Source organism: Lepidochelys olivacea (genome assembly GCF_965140295.1).
Source record: "Lepidochelys olivacea isolate rLepOli2 genome assembly, chromosome: 2".
Taxonomy (NCBI): domain Eukaryota; kingdom Metazoa; phylum Chordata; order Testudines; family Cheloniidae; genus Lepidochelys; species Lepidochelys olivacea.
Genome location: NC_140412.1, coordinates 270,737,762 through 270,762,224, shown reverse-complemented (window position 1 = coordinate 270,762,224; position 24,463 = coordinate 270,737,762). Strand labels below are relative to the sequence as shown.

Here is a 24,463-nt window from a genome sequence, read left to right as displayed (position 1 = left end):
CGCACAGCTCCAGTGGACGGCGTACAGGCCGCAGGGACCAGCAGCCCCTGAAGGATGAATACACGTTGGGTCTCCGAGCTGAATTAGCAGCCCCAAGGTACCGTGTTGTGTGTGAGTTTGAAACTTGGCTCCATTTGAAGGAAGGACTTGAAAGGAAGGGCACGGAAGGAGGAAGGTTACAGCCATAGGGTCAGTTGGTGATTCGGTAACAGACACCTGCACGTCCTGGGGACTTATATAATAAAAAGAGAACGCAGTAAGACTGAGCCACAGAGAGCGAGCGAGAGATGAAACCAAGGAAGCAGGATACAGGGAGATGACGCATGTAACAGGCTGGACTCTGCTCAGTGACTCTGATTTCCTGTCACCCGGCCCCTTGTGAAGTGAATTACACCAGTGTACTTTGGGGTGTGAAGCACTTTCGTTCCTGCTGGGCAACGCTTTACATCCATTTTGCGCTGGCGTAGGTGACAAGGTGCAGGGCAATGGGGCTCAAGCCCACAGAATATGGATTGAACGTGGTAACAGGCCAGAAGTCAGTGAGGGGAAGTGAGGAGGAGAGAATGCGCTTGGAGAGGGAGTGACTTTAGCAGCAGCATTTGTGATAGACAGGAGGGGAATGAAGTTAAAGCAGGGAAGCTGGAGATTTTGATACAGTAGAAGATATTGATACAGCCCCTTGGATAATACCCCCACCTCAGAGAGCCCCTAGGCCCCCTCTCCAAGACCCCAGCACAGAGGGGTATCGGGGTGTTCTGGGGTGCGCCAGGGGCTGGAGGAGACATGGCAGGGGCATTCTTACATCTCTGCAATGGCCCAGAGGAAGCACTGAGGCAGGGCACAAGTTAAGGCACCCCTGAGCGTACGAGCCACCCCCCTGCACCAGCCACAGTGCCAGTGTGGGGATGAATCTGGCCACGGGCTGCAGCTGAGAGGGTGGCAAAGAGAGGGTTAATCTGTATTGATGTTATACAGGGAATAGTGACAAGACACAGCGCGAGCCTGGATGTGAAGCATTCTGATATCGTGGTGTGACATTCTGGGGGTCCCCCAGAGCAGTCAGGGGGTCTGTCACCACCTGCCCTGTGACCGTGGGTCCCTTAATCCTGTGTGGCTCTGGCTCGGAGCCCTGGCACCAGCATCTAGCCCACAGGCAGAAAGGTCTCACCCTGGCTTCCAGCAGCCTCGTTATCCCTGCAGGGTGACCCCACCAGCCCTTCCAGTCCCAAGCATCCCCAAATCCGCCTACCCCGAGTTCTTCACTACCAGACCTGGGGACTTTTCCACTCTGGTTCCTCACCCCAAAGGCCTGAAGCCAGCCCCCCAGTTCTCAGTTCACTTTGGGACACACTCCACATTGTTTGCACACTAGAGACCCATCATTTGTCTCTCCTGGGTTGTACAATGCGAGGTGCTGGGGGTTAGTCTTGTCTGGCTGGGGAGGCAGCTCCTCCCTTCCTGGCTGGCCACCACCCTACTGGGAGCGGGAGATGAAGCTTTAGGAACCAGCTCCAGACTCTACATACACGATACATAAATCCCTAAGCACAGCCTGGATCCATCTCGCACAGTGATCAGTAAGTAGAGAACATCACAGGCTTTCAGAAAAGAGCTCACTCAACATGATTATACACAATAGCATTGTACACAATCCTTTGAATCCATTGCCGGTTCTTAGGGGTTCAGACCCCCTGTTCTGCCCTTGGGGTGTCTTTTGTCCTTCTCCACCCCTTTATATAGATTTGGCCAAAGGCGGGAGTCCTTTGTCCCAGTTTGACCCCCTCCCCAGCCTCTGATGGAAAAGTACAAGGTTTAAGATGGATTCCAGTATCAGGTGACATGGTCACATGTCTCTGTAAGACTCCAGAGTAACAGCCGTGTTAGTCTGTATTCGCCAAAAGAAAAGGAGTACTTGTGGCACCTTAGAGACTAACCAATTTATTTGAGCATGAGCTTTCGTGATGAAGTGAGCTGTAGCTCACAAAAGCTCATGCTCAAATAAATTGGTTAGTCTCTAAGGTGCCACAAGCACTCCTTTTCTTTTTGTAAGACTCCAGTCTCCATTTTCCCTGGGCTGGCCCACACCTACACAGGAAGGCTTGCAGGTAAACAAAGCCATTTACAGCTTTTGGTTTCTTGCTTAAGAGTCATCAAGTTTCTGAAGTATCCTTAATGACTCTTGCTTTGCATAATTATATAAGTGATACAAGTTCATACCTCATATTTCTAACTTCAGACATAGAAATAATACGTGCATACAAATAGGATGAACACATTCAGTAGATTATAAGATTTCTAACGATACCTTATAAGGGGTATTTAGCATAAAGCATATTCCAGATATGTCATATTCATAAGTATATTTTCATAAAGCATATGGAATGCAACATCACAGTGATAACTGTGGATTCTTAAGTAATCAATATAATTAATACATAATCTATAGATCAGGCTACAAGTAAGCCCAAGCTTGAGTGTGTGTAGGGCAGCTGTGAGCTGCTCTACTTCATGAAGTGGTACTCCCTGCCCACATGAGCCTCTAGCCTGATTGACCTGGTCAGCAAAACCTGCTCAAGTTAATGAGTGAAGGGCAACAACAGAGCCAGTGGACAAAGGCCAAGTGCCCCCATGACGGTGAAGGTGGATGAGCCATGAGTGTGGATGCGCAGACCACACAGGGTGGAAGAAGAGCTACATCTTCATAAGGGTGACCCACACCCACAGGAACTTACAGTTGGTGGAAGAGTTAATGGGATGGGGGATGGTGTCCCCCCCCAAAAAATAAGCCCCCTCTACATCTTCCCAGTTGCAAAGAGGCAGAGTGAAACATGGGGCAACCAGCCATGACAGACCATAACAGCAGCAGGGGTAAAACCCCTGCTTTTACCAACTAGTGCCCATCTTTAAAAAAGGGAAGGAGGAGGATCCTGGGAACTACAGGCCAGTCAGCCTCACCTCAGTCCCTGGAAAAATCATGGAGCAGGTCCTCAGGGAATCAATTCTGAAGCACTTAGAGGAGAGGAAAGTGATCAGGAACAGTCAGCATGGATTCACCAAGGGCAAGTCATGCCTGACTAATCTAATTGCCTTCTATGACGAGATAACTGGCTCTGTGGATGAGGGGAAAGCGGTGGACATGTTGTTCCTTGACTTTAGCAAAGCTTTTGATACGGTCTCCCACAGTATTCTTGTCAGCAAGTTAAAGAAGTATGGGCTGGAGGAATGGCCTATAAGGTGGATAGAAAGCTGGCTAGATCGTAGGGCTCAATGTGTAGTGATCAATGGCTCCATGTCATGTTGGCAGCCAGTATCAAGCAGAGTACCCCAAAGGTCGGTCCTGGGGCCGGTTTTGTTCAATATCTTCATAAATGATCTGGAGGATGGTGTGGATTGCACCCTCAACAAGTTTGCAGATGACACTAAACTGGGAGGAGTGGTAGATATGCTGGAGGGTAGGAATAGGACACAGAGGGACCGAGACAAATTAGAGGATTGGGCCAAAAGAAATCTGGTGAAGTTCAACAAGGACAAGTGCAGAGTCCTGCACTTAGGACGGAAGAATCCCATGCATCGCTACAGACTAGGGACCGCATGGCTCAGCAGCAGTTCTGCAGAAAAGGACCCAGGGGTTACAGTGGACGAGAAGCTGGATATGAGTCAGCAGTGTGCCCTTGTTGCCAAGAAGGCTAACGGCATTTTGGGATGTATAAGTAGGGGTATTGCCAGCAGATCGAGGGACGTGATCGTTCCCCTCTATTCAACCCTGGTGAGGCCTCATCTGGAGTACTGTATCCAGTTTTGGGCCCCACACCCCAAGAAGGATGTGGAAAAATTGGAAAACGTCCAGCAGAGGGCAACAAAAATGATTAGCGGACTGGAACACATGAGTTATGAGGAGAGGCTGAGGGAGCTGGGATTGTTTAGTCTGCGGAAGAGAAGAATGAGGGGGGATTTGATAGCTGCTTTCAACTATCTGAAAGGGGGTTCCAAAGAGGATGGATCTAGACTGTTCTCAGTGGTAGCAGATGACAGAACGAGGAGTAATGGTCTCAAGTTGCACTGGGGGAGATCTAAGTTGGATATTAGGAAAAAGTATTTCATTAGGACGGTGGTGAAGCACAGGAATGGGTTGTGATGTTATTGACATGAACTGGGACCGTATAGATCATTGTTGCGACCAAAGTCCTGTAGTGGCACCAAATCTTGTATAAAGGGGGTCAAATGAGGTGTCTCAGACAAGGTGATGGTTGGCTGGTTCTGATTATGTGATCTGTTTGCATGTATCATTTTTGTAGTTGAAGTTATGAATATTGGCTCTGTACTGTCTGTAGTTCAAACGTGTGCTGTGCTTCTGGGTGACACCCCAGACAAGTTGGTGTCAGCTCTGCCCAGCCTGCTGGATGACCCATTAAGGACCATCAGCTACACAACTGACCCACTGAGAGAAGGCAGACACGTCTTGGGACTCAGCCAGGCAGGCAGGGACCTGCCTAGGGACAGAACTCTGAGGTGTTTCCAAGCCATGGGATGGACAGCTTGTCTTTGGGACAAAGAAAGCAGAGACCACATGGCAAGAGACTATAAACAGCTGCTGCGGCTCCTCCATCTGGTCTTCAATCCTCCTTCTTACCTCTGGAGGGACTTTGCTACAAACGGAAGCTCTACACAAAGGACTGAATGACCCATCCCAGCTGGGGATGTTCTCCAGAGACTTGATTTAAACCTGCAGTTTATTCTATCTCTGCTACAAGCCTGAACCAAGAACTTTGCCATCACTGTATGTCATTGATTCCATTTCACCACTGCTAGCTCTCATCTCTATCTTTTTCCTTTTAAGAATAAACCTTTAGATGTTAGATTCTAAAGGATTGGCAACAGCGTGATTTGTGGGTAAGATCTGATTTGTATATTGACCTGGGTCTGGGGCTTGGTCCTTTGGGACTGAGAAACCCCAGTAAAAGAAAAAAGGTTATTGGTTTTCATAACCATTTGTCCCCATAACGAGGGGCACTGGTGGAGATACTGGGCAACTGGGGTGTCTAAGGGACTTGCCTGTGTGACTTGTGGTTAGCCAGGGGGGTAAAACCAAAGTCCTCTCTGTCTGGCTGGTTTGGTTTGCCTTAGAGGTGGAAAACCCCCAGCCTTGGGCCGTAACTGCCCTGCTTTAAGCAATTTGTCCTGAATTGGCACTCTCCGTTGGGTCCCACCAGAACCAGCATTGTTACATGGATTACCGAGGGAGGTGGTGGAATCTCCATCCTTAGAGGTTTTTAAAGCCCAGCTTGACAAAGCCCTGGCTGGGATGATTTAGTTGGGGATTGGTCCTGCTTTGAACAGGGGATTGTAGTAGGTGACCTCCTGAGGTCTCTTCCAACCCTAATATGCTATGATTCTATGATTCATTGGTTGAGGGTTTCTCTCCAAGAGGTGTGGATGTTACCCTTGGAACAAGAGAGTTGGAAGATCCTGGCAAGGAAAGGAAAGACCATACTGGTTTTTGGCCATGGAAAAATATTAAGAATCCCCCATTGTACATTTGTGACAAAGCCAGAGGCTGTTGCTTTTATTAAGTTATTATTACATAATTCTCATGCCAGTGCTGCTGCTCAGGGCTGAAACTAGTCTCTTCCCGTCCTTTCTGTCATTGCCTGCTGCTTCCATCAGTTCTAGGGATTTGAAATCAACTGTTCTGCCCTCCCTGCTAAGGGTTCTTCTTTTCTTGGCGGCCTTGTTTTCTCACACCAGTTGGTTTCCACTTGACAGCTTCATGTGGGAGTTTGTGGTTTGGCATCTGGAGTATATGCACCAGATATATCCAGTGCTTCTTTCTAATTCTTGCGGAAACCAGCTGCTGGTTGGTGATTTCTCAGATCTCTTCATTAGTAATGGCCTCTTTCCAGCCAATGCCCAGAATCTTTTGTAGGTGCTTATTTTAGAAGGCATCTAGTTTTCTTCTGACATATTAGTAGATCTCCTGCTCTCACAGCCATATATTAGCAGTTTGATTACGTTTGTACTAAATATTCTCAGTTTGGTCTGGTGTTGTATGTCTTTGATTTCCATACATTGTTGAGTTTGGTAAATACTGTGTATGCCTTTCCTACCCTTGATATCACTTCCTTGGTTTCATCTCGCTAACCAGTTGGCCTCAATAATATTTTGGGATAGTGAGATCCATAGATTAATTGTGTGTTTTATAAAGCATTTGAATGTATTATTTTGTATTTCATTGTTCTACCATATGACAAATGTAAACTGAAGAGTCTAATTTACCTTTTCTAAACTGTTGATTTTTTTATACAGATCTAATATGTCATCTATTATTCATCTGCTTTTTAAACTATGTAATCTTAATCTTTTTATTATCTCCTCATAGGAAGTAATCTCCGTGACCTTAAACTTTTTTGTTGCCTTTTTAGGCTCCTTTCCTATCTCTACTATATCCTTTGTGAGATAAAGTCACCATAACTAACTCCAAATTTCAAGAGACAAGGTATCTCTCATATCCTGGGAGTGACTTGGGCCACAACTACACTGCATACAACAATCTAGATTTCAATGGTAGAGTGTACCATTAATTTGTACAACAGTATTACTACAATTTCCTTTACTACAACAACACTAACGGGACTCAATAGGTGTCTCTTGTGATCACTGTGCCTACAAATTTACCCTTATTGTGAGTTCAACTGTAAGAAGTGAGTGTAAATTCACAAATGTTGATGGGAAAAAGAAGGAAAGAGAGACAAACTGAAGTAGTCCAAACAAAAGATTGTGCTAAGATCATGCCAGGTAAACAAGAAGAGTGAGGGGCCAGAAATCAATGAACCAAAACTGGAGTGCTGGAAACTAGGCCTACTAGTTAAAAAATTAGTAATGAGGGGATGGGCTAGTCCACACACCGCTCCCTTTGTGGATCCTTAACTAACGAAACTTTGGGGAGAAAGATTGGCTACTGGAGTGAACTTCGCCATCATGGCTGCCATGCCCATTGTCCTTTGGAACCCTGGAACTTCTTTATCCTAAGCCTGAGAGATGTCCTAACCAGATTGGGCCAGAGGTAGGGGCTCAGATGACATCACCACCCCTCCCAAGATGAAACCACATTGGACTTAACGCCAGCAACAATAACAACGGCTCCAGCACATCTCCAAATTCTTCTCTGTTCCCCCAAAGAACAATTACCATCTTTGATACCATCTAAAAGACTTCCAAATTGGAGCAGAGGCGGTGTTCATTCTAAAACTCTCTGCAAAGGGAAAGAGAAGAAGGGATTTTGTTAAGATGACAGCCTTATTTAGTACTTTACATGTCAAATTCTTTGACTGTTTTTCCTTCTCTTTCAAGTACTATATATTTCATCAAGTCAATTCAAACAGATTTTTTTTCCTGAACCTTTCTCCTGGCCATAATTGCAACCTCAATTATGCGCATGTACCATGTGCCTAAGGGTGGGAAATCTCTTATCCAGCATTTATATTTGGAGAAAGGCAAACATTCAATAAGCACAAGGTTACTGATCAAATCTAAAGAAGCTAAACTAGCAGTAAGTTTGAATGATAACTGAGGGAGTTTTTAGAGGGTGTTGGAGAGATTGTCTCTGCTAAGGGCACATAGCAGATTATAAAGTTTGTTATCTTGAGATGACTCATTTATTTTGTTATGTTTAGTTTTACTTTCGTGTTAACCTTTCTAATGTACTTTTCAGAGTAGCAGCCGTGTTAGTCTGTATCCACAAAAAGAACAGGAGTACTTGTGGCACCTTAGAGACTAACAAATTTATGTGAGCATGAGCTTTTGTGAGCTAAAACCCACTTCATCGGATGCATGCAGTGGAAAGTACAGTAGGAAGATATATATATATACACACAGAGAACATGAAACAATGGGTTTCATGGGAAATGGCCCATCTTGATTATCACTTTTTTTTTCTCTCCTGCTGGTAATAGCTCACCTTCGTTACAGTCTGTATGGTAACACCCATTGTTTCATGTTCTCTGTGTATATCTATATCTTCCTACTATATTTTCCACTGCATGCATCTGATGAAGTGGGTTTTAGCCCATGAAAGCTTATGCTCCAATAAATTGGTTAGTCTCTAAGGTGCCACAAGTACTCCTGCTCTTTTTTCTAATGTAGGAATCTTATCTGCTTTAGCTACTGCCTTCTTCTTGAGAAAACTTGGTAAATGATTCATTTGTCTTATATTGTACAGGTGCTCTTCCCAGGAGAGGTTTCTTGATTTACAAGAAACTTCCTCGATAAAACAGGTTGACTGTGAGATGATCCTGAACCTGATGTGTAATTAAATCAAACAACTTCTATTAAGGCTGCACTGAAAGAAGAGATTTATTTTTATCATATGCAATTAAGTGCTGTCCTGACACACACTGTCTTGCTCAGAAGTAATTAAATTGGGTTTAATTAAAATCTTTTCTTATTTCAATCCAACGCTGTGTGGGCTCTGCTATTTCAGAATAAAAGTGCCTATTTAAATACTGTCAAACTAAATGGAAATAAGTGTCCACATAGACTTGCTCTGAAATAACAAAAGGGGTACATGAAAACAGATTTAGTTATTTCAGTGCAAGTTAGTGTGTAGACAAGCCCTCTGGTAACGTTTCTCCCTCTCTAGATACTTCTAAAATTCTCTACCTGTAATGACATATCCTTGTGTCATACATAATAATACTAATAAAAATAAACCCATCTTTTTTTCTCCTTTACCTAATGGACTTGACTGCACCCAATGTCAAATATTTAGTTCTAAAAACAAAACAAACTCCCACACAAGAACCTGTGGGGAAGTACATGTACACTTTTCTAGTATCTACTAAACTGGGAGGAGTGGTAGATACGCTGGAGGGGAGGGATAGGATACAGAAGGACCTAGACCAATTGGAAGATTGGGCCAAAAGGAATCTGATGAGGTTCAATAAGGATAAGTGCAGGGTCCTGCACTTAGGATGGAAGAACCCAATGCACAGCTACAGACTAGGGACCGAATGGCTAGGCAGCAGTTCTGCGGAAAAGGACCTAGGGGTGACAGTGGACGAGAAGCTGGATATGAGTCAGCAGTGTGCCCTTGTTGCCAAGAAGGCCAATGGCATTTTGGGATGTATAAGTAGGGGCATAGCGAGCAGATCGAGGGACGTGATCGTTCCCCTCTATTCGACATTGGTGAGGCCTCATCTGGAGTACTGTGTCCAGTTTTGGGCCCCACACTACAAGAAGGATGTGGATAAATTGGAGAGAGTCCAGCGAAGGGCAACAAAAATGATTAGGGGACTGGAACACATGACTTATGAGGAGAGGCTGAGGGAACTGGGATTGTTTAGTCTGCAGAAGAGAAGAATGAGGGGGGATTTGATAGCTGCTTTCAACTACCTGAAAGGGGGTTCCAAGAAGGATGGCTCTAGACTGTTCTCAATGGTAGCAGATGACAGAATGAGGAGTAATGGTCTCAAGTTGCAGTGGGGGAGGTTTAGATTGGATATTAGGAAAAACTTTTTCACTAAGAGGGTGGTGAAACACTGGAATGCGTTACCTAGGGAGGTGGTAGAATCTCCTTCCTTAGAGGTTTTTAAGGTCAGGCTTGACAAAGCCCTGGCTGGGATGATTTAACTGGGAATTGGTCCTGCTTCGAGCAGGGGGTTGGACTAGATGACCTTCTGGGGTCCCTTCCAGCCCTGATATTCTATGATTCTATGATTCTATCTCAAATCTCCTCTCTGTGGCACACTCACCTCTGATACATGGATCTTTACACGTGCTAACAGAAAAACATTTCCTTGGGAAACATTTACTTCATTTTAACACAATGTTGCACATACGAACCCTAACCCACCCCACTTTCTCACACATTCCAACCATCAGCTTGGGCTGAGGTACATGGCAGAGAGGGATGATGGGTGTTGAGCAGTGGAACATTCACATCAGAGATTACTCCGAGAAGCCTACTTCCAGGGATGCCAATTTGGGAAGGTACTGGGGGGCTCTCCCACCCTGAGTTTCCTACTGAAGGTATGCTCACAGCCCATGGCCTAGCCACAGATGGAGCTCCTAACTGCAACACAGCTTGAGTGTGATGTGTGATGAGTTCTGTGCTCCTCCCAGCTTCAGCTCCTGGGGCAGGGAGTTTATTTATAAACTGTGGCAGGGTGATTACGATAACAAAAGTTTGTCATTGAATTAATAAAGGATCATTAGATGATCCTGAAGGTATTGCCAAGCATTCCTCCAGTTAAAAGATAGGAAACAAAGGGAGGAATAAATGGTCAATTTTCAGAATGGAGAGAGGTAAATAGTGGTGTCCCCCAGAGGTCTGTACTGGGCCCAGTCATATTCAACATATTCATAAATGATCTGGAAAATGGAGTAAATAGTGAGGTGGCAAAATTTGCAGATGATACAGAATTACTCAAGATAGTTAAGTCCAAATCTGACTACAAAGAGCTACAAAGGGATCTCACAAAATTGGGTGAGTGGGCAACAAAATGGGCAACAAGATGAAATTCAATATTGATAAATGCAAAGTAATGTACACAGCAAAATATAATCCCAACTCTACATACAAAATAATGGGGTCTAAATTAGCTGTTACCTGTCAAGAAAGAGACCTTGCAGTCATTGTGGGTAGTTCTCTGAAAACATCTGCTCAATTACCAGTAGCAGTAAAAAAAAACTGTCGGAGTTTTGGGAATCATTAGGAAAAAGAAGGATAATAAGACAGAAAATATCATAGTGCCTCTATATAAACCCTGGGACACCCACATTCTGAATACTGCATGCAGACATGGTCGCCCCATCAAATATATGTATATATATTGGATTTCAAAAAGAGATGGGCAACAGAAATTATTATGGTTATGGAACAACTTCCATTTGAGGAGAGATTAAAAAAACTAGGACTTTTCCGCTTCAAAACGAGATGACTAAATAGGATATGATGGAGGTCTATACAATCATGGATGGTGTGGAAAAAACTGAATAAGGAAGTGTTATTTACTCCTTTACAGAACACAAGAACTAGGGGTCACCCAATGAAATTAATAGGCAGCTGATTTAAAACAAACTAAAGAAAGTATTTCTTCACATGCAGCCTGTGGTCCTCTTTGCCAGGGGATGTTGTGAAGGCCAGAACTATAACAGGGTTAAAAGAAGAACTAGATAAGTTCATGGAGGGTAGGTCCATCAATGGCTATTAGCCAGGATGGGCAGGAATGCAACCCCATGCTCTGGGTATCCCTAATCTCTGTTTGTCAGAAGCTGGGAGTGGGTGCCAGGGGATGAATCACTTGAAGATTGCCTATTTTGTCCATTCCCTCTGAAGTACCTGATATTGGCTACTGTTGGAGACAGGGTACTTGGCTAGATTGACCATTGGTCTGACCCCATATGGCCAGTCAGATGTTCTTATACAAAACCCAGCTGTGTCTGTCCCCCACTGTAACCCACTAGACCCCCATGATAAATGAAGTGTGTGTGTGTGGATGGGGGGGGGAGCTCCCTTTGATGGACATACAGACAGCCAGTTAGCTGTAAAATCCCTCTTGGTAGCTGTTCTCTGGTTGCTTTACCTGTAGCTGGCTGGGTGTCCATCAAAGGTAGCTACCCACACACACACACACACACTTCATTTATCACAACCCCATTCCCCACTACGAGCTGAGATAGAACCCAGGAGTCCTCACGTGGTCTGTCTCTCATAGATCATAGAATCATAGAATATCAGGGTTGGAAGGGACCTCAGGAGGTCATCTAGTCCAACCCCCTGCTCAAAGCAGGACTGATCCCCAATTAAATCATCCCAGCCAGGGCTTTGTCAAGCTTGACCTTAAAAACTTCTAAGGAAGGAGATTCCACCACTTCCCTAGGTAACGCATTCCAGTGTTTCACCACCCTTCTAGTGAAAAAGTTTTTCCTAATATCCAACCTAACCCTCCCCCACTGCAACTTGAGACCATTACTCCATGTCCTCTCATCTGCTACCACTGAGAAGAGTCTAGATCCATCCTCTTTGGAACCCCCTTTCAGGTAGTTGAAAGCAGCTATCAAATCCCCCTCACTCTTCTCTTCTGCAGACTAAACAATCCCAGTTCCCTCAGCCTCTCCTCATAAGCCATGTGCCCCAGCCCCCTAATCATTTTTGTTGCCCTTCACGGGACTCTCTCCAATTTTTCCACATCCTTCTTGTAGTGTGGGGCCCAAAACTGGACACAGTACTCCAGATGAGGCCTCACCTCCACAGAGTTAGTAACAAAGTAAGAATATGCATTACAATTTTAAACCTAACCAGTGTCCCTTAAGTGACTGGCCACAAGATGTCAGAACATGTTAGAATATATTAGTAGTAGAGCTGAGTGGGTTTAATATTTTTTTAATGTTCTTTATTCTATATAGGAATTAGATAGTGCTCCTTTCAGCTAATTGCAACACTATCTGCCAAAAATCTAGTTTTCAGGTGCCTAAATAGCCCCTGGAATTATGCTTAAAGTTGCCCCTCCCCACCAAAATCTGAAATGGTGCCCCTGTCCACTTCTGCAGCAGGGAATATGGATGTTTCCCCGGCTGGGTGCTGCTCTGGGGTGGAGGAAGAAGAAGCAGATGCAACGTCCTGTGCTGATGCTCACCAGAGGGGAAAAGCAGGAGCCTCCCTGAACTGCTAGGGTCTCTGATTCCCCAGCCCCTACAGTGAGAACGGCTTTGGGTTTCTAAGGGAAGGGAAATGGGAGTGAGCTCTGCCTGTTGCAGCTCTGATTGGTTACTGTATACCAGGAGGTGGACAAGTGGAGGGTGAAGCCAATCAGAGGGCCCAAATTCACATGAGGGCAGGAGCTTCTCCCGTTAAGTGTCACACCAGTTCCAGCCCTTGCCAACAGCATTTCAAAATACAGATGTGGCCTTAGCAAAGGGAATAAAGTCTTATGATGAGGCGGGGTCACCACACCACACAACCAACCCTGAGGAGGGGAGATGAACCCATAACTGACCAGAGCTAAGGGGATACCTGAGGCCACAGCGAAAATACAGAGCTCCCTGCTGGCCCCAAAACTTCCATATGAACTAGCGCTGGAAGCGAGGACACATGCTTTTTTGGAGAGGAAGGAAGTGTGATGGTGGGCCTGAAAACAGGGGATTAAATTCCCCATCAGCCTCATCCACATTGCACTTGACTGTCCCCTGGCAACCAAAGTCCTACCCGGCTTCTGGCATGCCAAGTGAGTCCAGTGGTCAACTTCTCAAAGCTTCCATCCATGGAGGTTTGGCCTATTATAGAGCCTTGCGACTGCCATGAGTATTCACATACATGTGCAGCCTCCTTTGTGCATAACTGACTTCCTCAAACTCATGATGTTGGGATGTCCTTATCCTACAGGACAGTATATTAATGGTCTCAACTTATGATCATCTATGTCAATTTGTGTCCAATGGAAGATTGTGATTATGCATCTTTGGATGTTCCTATCCTAAACTATCCAAAAGCTGGTATAAGTACATATTCCTGGAGTTGCCTATTACAATTTTATACAAAACTCCCCTAAACATAATATTCCCAATTCCCCGGTAACTCAGGGTCACTGTTGGGTAGCTCACTTCAGCTACCCAAAGCCTTATATATCTGCTCAAGCTAAATATCTTACATGATGTAGGTCTGTAGGTTACTTGTGTTGCTGCTACATAAAATACCTGAAAGCTAGGTCTATGGGCTACAGCCTGTAAAAAGAAAGAAAGAAAGAACGAAAGAAAGAAAGAAAAGGACTTGATAAAGGAACCCTTTGGCTCACCACTCTCTGGAGTAAGAGCCATGACTTGGGACAGATTTTCAGGACTCTGAGGTTTTACTTCTGAGTTATTGTCTGAAAAAGTCAGCCCCTATAAGGAGGACGATTGGATAAACAAGTGTACAGAGTCTCTGCAACAGGGCCTGGAAGAGAAACAAGAAAGGGCAGACCAGGGCAGATCACCACAGACACAAGAGGGTGGACAGGGCCAGACAACCACCTACAAGGGGGGGTTCACTAGACACAGTGTCAGTTCCATCACCAACACTCACAATCTCACCGACAATGTTACTGGTAAATCATAGAATCATAGAATATCAGAGTTCAAAGGGACCTCAGGAGGTCATCTAGTCTAACCCCCTGCTGAAAGTAGGACCAATCGCCAACTAAATCATCCCAGCCAGGGCTTTGTCAAGCCTGACCTTAAAAATATCTAAGGAAGGAGATTCCACCACCTCCCTAGGTAACGCATTCCAGTGTTTCACCACCCTCCTAGTGAAAAAGTTTTTCCTAATATCCAATCTAAACCTCACACACTGCAACTTGAGACCATTACTCCTTGTTCTGTCATCAGCTACCACTGAGAAGAGTCTAGATCCATCCTCTTTGGAACCCCCTTTCAGGTAGTTGAAAGCAGCTATCAAATCCCCCCTCATTCTTCTCTTCCGCAGACTAAACAATCCCAGTTCCCTCAGCCTCTCCTCATAACTCATGTGTTCCAGTCCCCTAATCATTTTTGTTGCCCTCCGCTGGACTCTTTCCAATTTTTCCACATCCTTCTTGTAGTGTGGGGCCCAAATCTGGACACAGTACTCCAGATGAGGCCTCACCAAAGTTGAATAGAGGGGAACGATCACGTCCCTCAATCTGCTGGCTATGCCCCTACTTATACATCCCAAAAAGGCCATTGGCCTTTTTGGCAACAAGGGCACACTGTTGACTCATATCCAGCTTCTCGTCCACTGTCACCCCTAGGTCCTTTTCTGCAAAACTGCGGATAAATCAATAAACTCTTCTGGGAATATGGCTGTGAAATAGAAATCAAGTCAATCATTAAGCACCTTTTCCGCAGCTTATCTAAAAGAGAAGGATGTGAGCAACACCTGTGAGACTCCTAGTGAGGAAGTGTACAGAGGTAAACCTGAAAATAAAACTAAAGATAAAAGACACAATAATGTCTTTCAAAGCCAGTAATTCTGTACATTGCCTGCTGTTTGCAGCTGCCAGCAGGGCAATGTCTCTCCACTCCCTTCCAGGAACTCTGTGATTTGGAGTTCAAACTCCTGATTTATTGAGATACAATTATTTAGATACGCTCATGAAATTATTTACTATTCATCTAGTCCAAAGGTAAGAAATCTGCTGTGGAATGGGTCCTGTCCTTGGGCCAGTGCTCCAGCTCAGTATGAGACCAAAGGTTACCTGTTCCCTAACAACTCCTCAGCTGCCCTATATCTCTGGCTTTGGTGGAGAGAGACATGGCTGGAGGATACAGAAGGGTCCTGCTATAGGTGGGATGACGTGTGGTGTGGGGGAGACAGAGAGACCCTGGTAAGCGCGTAGGATATTGGGAGGGATATAGATCACCCAGGCATGGAGGTGGACATGGGCGGGATTCAGACAGTCCTTGGCTTGTGAGGGGATGTGGACACAGAGTCATGTTCTCCACACACAGAACTCACCTGACAGAAAACACAAAAATCAAGGAAATTAAAATTCACGACACCGAAATGGACATACCCTCGACTCTTCCACCAAAGGCGCAGACTTTACTGCTCCACCAACCACTGTGGATCCCTGAGCACACACCACAGCCGTAACTCTGTTCTCCTCGCCCCTTTCATCTGCACAAACCTTTGCCAAACTGCGCCCGGCCAACACTCTGAGTCAGGGATGTTTGCTGTAGTTGTCTGCAGTGGGTAGTTTTTTAAAGGAGATGGAAGGCTGGGATTTCTAGTGAGTCAGAACTAAGGTTATGGTTTGTAATCTGTGACATATGGTAAAGTGGAGGGAGATGTTTCTCCAGGACCTGCCAACAGCAACTCCGGGCCCTGCAGCAGAACAGTCTATGGGCTGCCATATACTCACAAGAGGCGCCCGCATGGATGCAGTCCTCCTGACATTTGGGCAGTGCCGCACCTGTGCTAGGCAGTGCCCAGCGAGCTGCTGGCTGCCGTTCTGCTCTCTTCTGATACGGCCGGGGCTTCCACATGCCCACCTGGTAGTGTTGCCAACTGTCTAATCGCACAAACTCAAAGACCCTTTCCCCGCCCCTTCCCTGAGGATAGGCCCCTTTCTTGCCCCTTTTCCAAGCCCCCCCCACACACTCACTCAATTCTCCCTCCCTCCATTGCTCACCCCCCCACACTCACTTTCATGAGGCTGGGGCAGGGGCTTTGGGTGCAGGAGAGGGGGCAGGGGGCAGGCTCTGGGAGGCAGGTTTGGTGCTGGCTCTGGGCTGTGGCAGGGGGTAGGTGTGCCGGAGGGGGTCAGGGGCTCAGTGCTTAACTCAGGTGGCTCCTGAAAGTGACTGGCACACCCCTCTCACAGCAGTTCCTAGGCAGCGGGGACAGGGGGTCTCCACGCACACTGCCTATAGGCACCGGCCAATGGGAGCTGCAGAGTCAGTACTCAGGGTGGGGGCAGTGCACAGAGGCCCCCCCCACCCCGGGGCTGCAGGGACATGTCCTGCCACCGGCTGCTTCCGGGAGTGGAGTACAGCAAGGGCAGGCAGGAAGCCTGCTTTAGCCTGGCTGCACTGCCGGCGGCAACAGTGGTGGCCAGGAGTCCGCAGGCCTTTTATACCACCCAGGCCCCTGGGCAATTGCCCCTGTTGCTTGCCCCATCAGCAGGCCTGTGTTTCTCTGTGGGTGTGGGAGCAGCGGTTATCAAGGAAAATGGCTTAACTTTTCATTTCTTTGCTTTTACATATTTGAGTCAGGTATGTTAAGCAGTGGCCACCTTAATTGTTTCCTGAGAATGTTGTTTGTGTATTAATTTGCTAGGTTTTAGTCAGTGGTTAATCTGGGTGGTTTGGGTTGGAGCTGTATCACAGAGCTGCACTTGCTGACAGAAGATATTTTCCGTTCGCAGCTGTACATAAAATCTTTGTCGAAAGATCAAATTTAACAGAAAACCAGTGATGCTGTGTGACGTTATCTGATTAAAATATCACCATATAGATCATTGCAGCCACCACTATTGTACAGTTGCAAGATTGTCAAGTAAGGTGTCTATAAAAAGGTTGTAATTTGCTCGTTATGATTGTGCTATTTTTATGCATGTTTCATTTTTGTATTTGAAGTTGTGAGTATTGGCTATGTACTTGTATTTCAATGCGTTTGATTCTGAGTAGTACCAGTGAAGCATTTGGCCAGCTTATTGAGAAGGGGCTATTCAAATTAAGTGGCTCATCAAGAAATATTTAACTGACAGTGAACCTTGGGACATGCTAAACCACATCCGATGAGCCTTCCTGGGAACGTTCAAAGTAGCAAGTGAATAATGGTGTCTGCCTGTAAAGAACTGAGTCAGGCAAGGACATGTGTCTTGCCCATGTGACTCCAGGCTCCATCTTGCTGCTGTAGTTTTCCACAGAACAAAGGGGTGTCCTTCCACAGGGCAGAGGATATAAAAGGCCCTGGAAATCCCTCCGTTATGTCTTCAATCCTGCTTCTGACCTCTGGAGGAACTTTGCTATAAACTGAAGCTCTGAACAAAGGACTGAATGACCCAGCCAAGCTGGCATGTAATCCAGAGTACGGATTTGAGCGAGCAGTTTATTCCACCACTGCTACAAGCCTGAACCAAGAACTTTGCAATTGTTGTATATGTTTGATTTCTCTAACCAATTTTAACTCTCATCTATGTTTCTTTCTTTTTATGAATAAACCTTTAGATTTTAGATACTAAAGGATATTGGCAACAGCGTGATTTTTGGTAAGATCTAATTTGTATATTGAGCTGTGTTGTGTGGCAGGTCCTTTGGGATCAGGAAGACGCGGTCCGGCTGACATATGAGCAGCGCTGCACCTGCGCTGGTTGGTGCCCGGCGAGCTGCCGGCTGCACTGCTGGGTGTGCTCTTCTGGCACAGACATGACTTTGACATTCCCGCCCGGTAGGGTTGCCAACTTTCTAATCATGCAAACCCAAAGACCTTGCCCTGCCCCTTCCCTGAGGCCATGCCCCTGTCCCTCCTCTTCTCCGAGGCCCCACCCCCTGCTCACTCTATCCCCTCTCTATCACTCACTCTCCCCCACCCTCACTCACTTTCACTAGGCTGGGGCAGGGGGTTGGGGTGCAGGAAGTGGGTGCGGGTGCAGGATCTGGGTGGGAGTTTGGGTGCAAGGTGCTGGTTCCTGGCTGGGGCAGGGGGTTGGGTTGAAGGAGGGGATGAGGTGGGTGGCACTTACCTCGGGCGGCTCCTGAAAGTGACTGGCACACCCCACAGGCAGCGCCTCCTAGGTGGGGGAGCCAGAGGGTCTCTGCACGCCACTGCCCACAGGCACCACCCCCGCAGTTCGCATTGGCTGCAGTTCCTGGCCAATGGGAGCTGTGGAGTCAGTGCTGGGGGTGGGGGAAGCATGTGGAGACCTCTTCCCCCCTCCCCCGGGGCCGCAGGGACAGGGTCTGCCGCTTCTGGGAGCAGTGCAGAGCGAGGGAGGGCAGGAAGCCTGCCTAAGCCTGCTGTGCTGCCAGCGGCGGTGGCTGGGGGACCCCGGGCCCTTTTAAATCACGTGGGCCCCTGGGCAATTGGCCCCTTTGACCCTCCGCCCCCCGTCAGCGTGCCTGAACTTGGGACAGTGAGATCCACAGATTAATTATGAGTAGTATGCAGAAAGTATTTTTTATCATTTTAATCTGTAGCTTTGTATTACATTGAGTGTTCCTTTGTTCTACCGTAATGACTATCGGGACATTTATCTGTTAGACTGTCACACTGCAAGGTGGGAATCTGAGTCAACGGATACTGCCTGACGCACTCTCAGGCGGTCTTTAATTATGTTTTCATGCTCTTGAATTCATATTAATGCTGGTTCCCCCTCCCTTGTAATAAAATTTTTCTTTTGTTATACACAGGTGCAGCGGCTGCGAGTGGGGAAGTATTCTCTCCTAAAGGCATCCAGAGTTTTCCCAAATTAGTGGGTTGGGGGTCGAGCAGGTTCTGTTCTGCAATGTTAAGAGTGACTCCTAAATATTGTGCTTGGCCTTGTTGCTGCTGACACCACACAGCAGAAGGTGTCAGCAGTTACATACCTGCTATCCGTATAAGCGACTGAAGGGAAACGAAAAACTCTGATAAGAGAATAGTTTGGTTTAAGGACTGGGTGAGTTGGAGCTGTGGTACGCGCCGATGATTCCCAATTGTTGAGTCAGTTCTATTGTCGATTTCTTTGTGTTTATTTGTAGGCCGAGGTTTTGGAAACTGTGTTTCGCCATTTGCACGGAGCGCACAGCTTCAGACTGGGTGTGCGCCTTCAGGAGACAGGTGTCCAGGTAAGGAAAAATTATGATGCCTTGCTTTCTCAGGTGTGCCATTGACCGGTGAGGATCCTGGAGAGAACATGGGGTGCTGCTGACAGGCCAAAAGGTGGTACCTTGTACTGATAGTGATCTGTGACCAAAGTAAATTTCAGAAACCACCTGTGGGCAGGATGTATCATAAAGTGAAAATAAACATCTTGCGGGTCGAGGGCTGAAACCAGTCTTCCTCCTCCAGCACCGCTATTATTGTTAAAGTGACCATCCTGAATCTTTGCTTCCTCGCAAACTTGTTTAGTTGTTGGTTGACACCCCCTGCTTTTCTTTTGTGTTAAAAAATAGTGGGAGTAAAAACCCTTCCCCCATGTTGTACAGAGACAGATTCCACTGCCCCCAATTGGAGGAGATGAACTACCTCTTGGCATAACAAGTGTTTGTGAGGGGGTCCCTGAAGAGGGATGGGGACGTGGAGTGGATAGAGGGTATAGACAGGAAAGCGAAGGTGTAGCTCAATTGAATTACTTCTAGGGCCCATTTATCTGTGGTAATAGCTGCCCGGTTGATGTAGAAAGGGAGCAAATGGTCTCCACAGAGCTGGATGATTAGCATATGCACTGGAATGGATGAGAGATCATCTAGACCCTCGACCAAGACTTCTGTCAAGGTTCCTTCCCCACTCTGAACTCTAGGGTACAGATGTGGGGACCTGCATGAAAGACCCCCTAAGCTTATTCTTACCAACTTAGGTTAAAAACTTCCCCAAGGTACAAACTTTGCTTTGTCCTTGAACCGTATGTTGCCACCACCAAGCATCTTAAACAAAGACCAGGGAAATAGCCCACTTGGAGATGTCTTTGCCCCAAAATATCCCCCCAAACCCTACACCCCCTTTCCTGGGGAAGGCTTGATAAGAATCCTCACCAATTGGTACAGGTGAACACAGACCAGGAATGGATATTCCTGTCCGTGTGTCTTTTGGTAACTTAAGGTGTTGCCAAGAGGGATTCTCTATGTTTGGAATCGGATTACCCTGTAAGGTATTTACCATCCTGATTTTACAGAGGTGATTCTTTTACCTTTTCTTTAATTAACATTCTTCTTTTAAGAACCTGATTGCTTTTTCATTGTTCTTAAGATCCAAGGGTTTGGGTCTGTGTTCACCTGTACAAATTGGTGAGGATTCTTATCAAGCCTTCCCCAGGAAAGGGGGTGTAAGGCTTGGGGGGATATTTTGGGGGAAGGCGTCTCCAAGTGGGCTCTTTCCCTGGTCTTTGTTTAAGATGCTTGGTGGTGGCAGCATACGGTTCAAGGACAAGGCAAAGTTTGTACCTTGGGGAAGTTTTTAACCAAACTGGTAAGAATAAGCTTAGGGGGTTTTTCATGCAGGTCCCCACATCTGTACCCTAGAGTTCAGAGTGGGGAAGGAACCTTGACATTCTAAATATTCTTTTATCTTTGAATGCAGTTTTTTTTTACATAATTCTACAGTTGTAAATTCAACTTTCGTGATAAAGAGATTCCACGACAGTACTTGTATTAGGTGAATTAAAATATACTATTTCTTTTGTTTTTTTCAGTGCAAATACTTGTACTAAAAATAAATATAAAGAGAGCACTATACACTTTGCATTCTGTGCTGCAATTGAAATCAATATATTTGAAAATGTAGAAAACATCTAAAATATTTAAATAAATGGTATTCTATTATTAACAGTGCGATTAACTGTGGTTAATTTTTTAAATCGCTTGACAGCCCTAGGTGGAATATAAAGAGGAGGCAGGAGATCCAAGTCATGAAAGGAAAGACAAATGGCTGGAACGAAGGGCAGGAAAGAAAACAGAGGCCTGTAGAGACTTTGTTGGCCTTCTCCTTAACACACAACTAACGTGTCTTCTAAGTTTTTCAACATCCACCCGATTCCACATTGGCGTTCCAGTTCCAAATAATCCCGTCACAGTTCCTATGGTCCTCAAAGGGGATCCAGTGAAGACATGCAAGCAACAGAACAATATAAATATATAATACTTTAAGTTTACCTAAAGGTTTTATCTTTTCTCCTTTCTCTACTCCTTCCCCCCACCATATATTACAGGTTAGAGGGGCAGGTTTGCTTTACCTTTTACATTTATATCAGACATGCCTCGTCAAAAAAATTCTCAACCTTATCACTTTAACGTGGGTTTATGGGACCTCAGTTTTAATTTCATTTAAGCCAAATTTAAATTTAAATTTAATTTGGTCTGTTCCCTTCTTTCACAGACACAGGCCAGAGAAGAACATAAGAAAATAAGAACGGCCATACTAGATCAGACCAAAGGTCCATCTTGCCCAATATCCTGTCTTCTGACAATGGCCAATGCCAGGGAATGAGGGAGTGAACAGAACAGGGAATCACCAAGTGATCCATCCCCTGGCACCCATTCCCAGCTTCTGGCAAACAGAGGCTAGGGACAGCATCCCTGCCCATCCTGGCTAATAGCCATTGATGGACCTATCCTCCATGAACTTATCTAGTTCTTTTTTGAACCCTGTTATAGTCTTGGCCGTCACAACATCCTCTAGCAAGGAGTTCCACAGGTTGACTGTGTGTTGTGTGAAGAAATACTTCCTTTTCTTTGTTTTAAATCTGCTACCTATTAATTTCATTTGGTCACCCCTAGTTCTTGTGTTATGAGATGGAGTAAATAACACTTCCTTATTTACTTTCTCCACACCAGTCATGATTTTATGGACCTGTCATAAATATAAAGGGAAGGGTAAACCCCTTTAAAATCCCTCCTGGCCAGAGGAAATATCCTCTCACATGTAAAGAGTTAAGAAGCTAAAGGTAACCTCGCTGGCACCTGACCAAAATGACGAATGAGGAGACAAGATACTTTCAAAAGCTGGGAGGAGGGAGAGAAACAAAGGGTCTGTGTCTGTCTTTATACTGCTTTAGCCGGGGATAGAACAGGAATGGAGCCTTAGAACTTTAGTAAGTAATCTAGCTAGGTATGTGTTAGATTATGATTTCTTTAAATGGCTGAGAAAAGAACTGTGCTGAATAGAATGACTATTCCTGTCTGTGTGTCTTTTTTGTAACTTAAGGTTTTGCCTAGAGGGATTCTCTATGTTTTGAATCTAATTACCCTGTAAGGTATCTACCATCCTGATTTTACAGAGGTGATTCCTTTACTTCTATTAAAAGTCTTCTTGTAAGAAAACTGAATGTTTTTTCATTGTTCTCAGATCCAAGGGTTTGGGTCTGTGGTCACCTATGCAAATTGGTGAGGAGTTTTACCAAACCTTCCCCAGGAAGTGGGGTGCAAGGGTTGGGAGGATTTTGGGGGGAAAGACGTGTCCAAACTACGTTTCCCAGTAAATCCAGTTAAAGTTTGGTGGTGGCAGTGGATCCAGGGGTAAAGGATAAAATTAATTTGTACCTTGGGGAAGTTTTAACCTAAGCTGGTGAAAGTAAGCTTAGGAGGTTTTCATGCAGGTCCCCACATCTGTACCCTAGAGTTCAGAGTGGGGAAGGAACCTTGACAGGACCTCTGTCATATCCCCCCTCAGTCATCTCTTCTCCACACTGAAAAGTCCCAGTCTTATTAACCTCTCCTCATACGGAAGCTGTTCCATACCCCTAATAATTTTTGTTGCCCTTTTCTGAACCTTTTCCAATTCCAATATATCTTTTTTGACATACGGTGACCTCATCTGCATGCAGTATTCAAGATGTGGGCGTACCATGGATTTATATAGAGGCAAGATGATATTTTCTGTCTCATTATCTGTCCCTTTCTTAATGATTCCCAACGTTGTGTTCACTTGTTTGGCTGCCACTGCGCATTGAGTGGATGATTTCAGGGAACTATCCACAATGACTCCAAGGTCTCTTTCTTGAGTGGTAACAGCTAATTTAGACCCCATCATTTTACATGTAGAGTTGGGATTATGTTTTCCAATGTGCATTACTTTGCATTTATCAACATTGAATTTCATCTGTCATTTTGTTGCCCAGTCACCCAGTTTTGAGAGATCCTTTTGTAGTTCTTGATGAGGCATGATTTCCCTTTACAAAACACTTCCATTTTTGTGCACAGTAACATGTTGGCTCTTGGCCAAAAAGCTTTAACTGTTGACTGGTTTCTGCCATCTTTTTGTTGCTGAAGATTATACAGGAATTACAAATTAAAGGTAGAGATTTTTAGTGGAATCCTTTCAAAAGGTAGCTTATCTCATACATGTATTTTACATAAATCCTTCTGCCTCCATGACAGGTAGGTAAGATAGAATCATAGAATATCAGGGTTGGGAGGGACCTCAGGAGGTCATCTAGTCCATCCCCCTGCTCAAAGCAGGACCAATCCCCAACTAAATCATCCCAGCCAGGGCTTTGTCAAGCCTGACAAAAACTTCTAAGGAAGGAAATTCCACCACCTCCCTAGGTAACCCATTCCAGTGTTTCACCACCCCCCTAGTGAAAAAGTTTTTCCTAATATCCAATCTAAACCTCACACACTGCAACTTGAGACCATTACTCCTTGTTCTGTCATCTGCTACCACTGAGAAGAGTCTAGATCCATCCTCTTTGGAACCTCCTTTCAGGTAGTTGAAAGCAGCTATCAAATCCCCCCTCATTCTTCTCTTCCGCAAACTAAACAATCCCAGCTCCCTCAGCCTCTCCTCATAACTCATGTGTTCCAGTCCCCTAATAATTTTTGTTGTCCTCCGCTGGACGTTTTCCAATTTTTCCACATCCTTCTTGTAGTGTGGGGGTCCAAAACTGGACACAGTACTTCAGATGAGACCTCACCAAAGATGACCCAGGAGTGATCACTGGCCTAGTAGGTTCCAGGATATCTCCTATTATGGGTTATAAACTACATAGTTACAAGGCCTCTAGGACCAATGGGTAACTAAACTCCCATTATCTTCTGATAAACTGAGGTTCCTTCTTTTGGACCTTTGATAATTATTCATTTGACCATTACTTTGTGTTACCATGGACTTGAGCCCCAGGACGCACAACACACTGCTTCAGCTGAACTTGGACTTGTCCTTAGAGCTAGGTGAGTTGGGGTGTAGCTTTGGCTGCTCCACACTAGAAGCCTCATCTCCAGCTTACTTTTTTCCAATTTTCTCTCTAAGTCCCATCTTTCATGGGTGAGGGCCAGATGTGTCTCAGTTAAGGAATGCATCTGGTCTCTCCGTTCC

The 24,463-nt window shown here is 45.5% G+C and overlaps 1 protein-coding gene across 1 annotated transcript in view; it reads left to right on the top strand.

Annotated features, from left to right (window-relative positions):
- LOC311516942 (stonustoxin subunit alpha-like) overlaps positions 1–24,463 on the top strand; it is a 50,135-nt gene continuing 25,672 nt past the window's right edge. The window contains exon 1 of the mRNA XM_084621386.1: positions 1–97. The gene's annotated coding sequence lies outside the window, so the exon portion shown is untranslated. The remainder of the gene's footprint in view (positions 98–24,463) is intronic.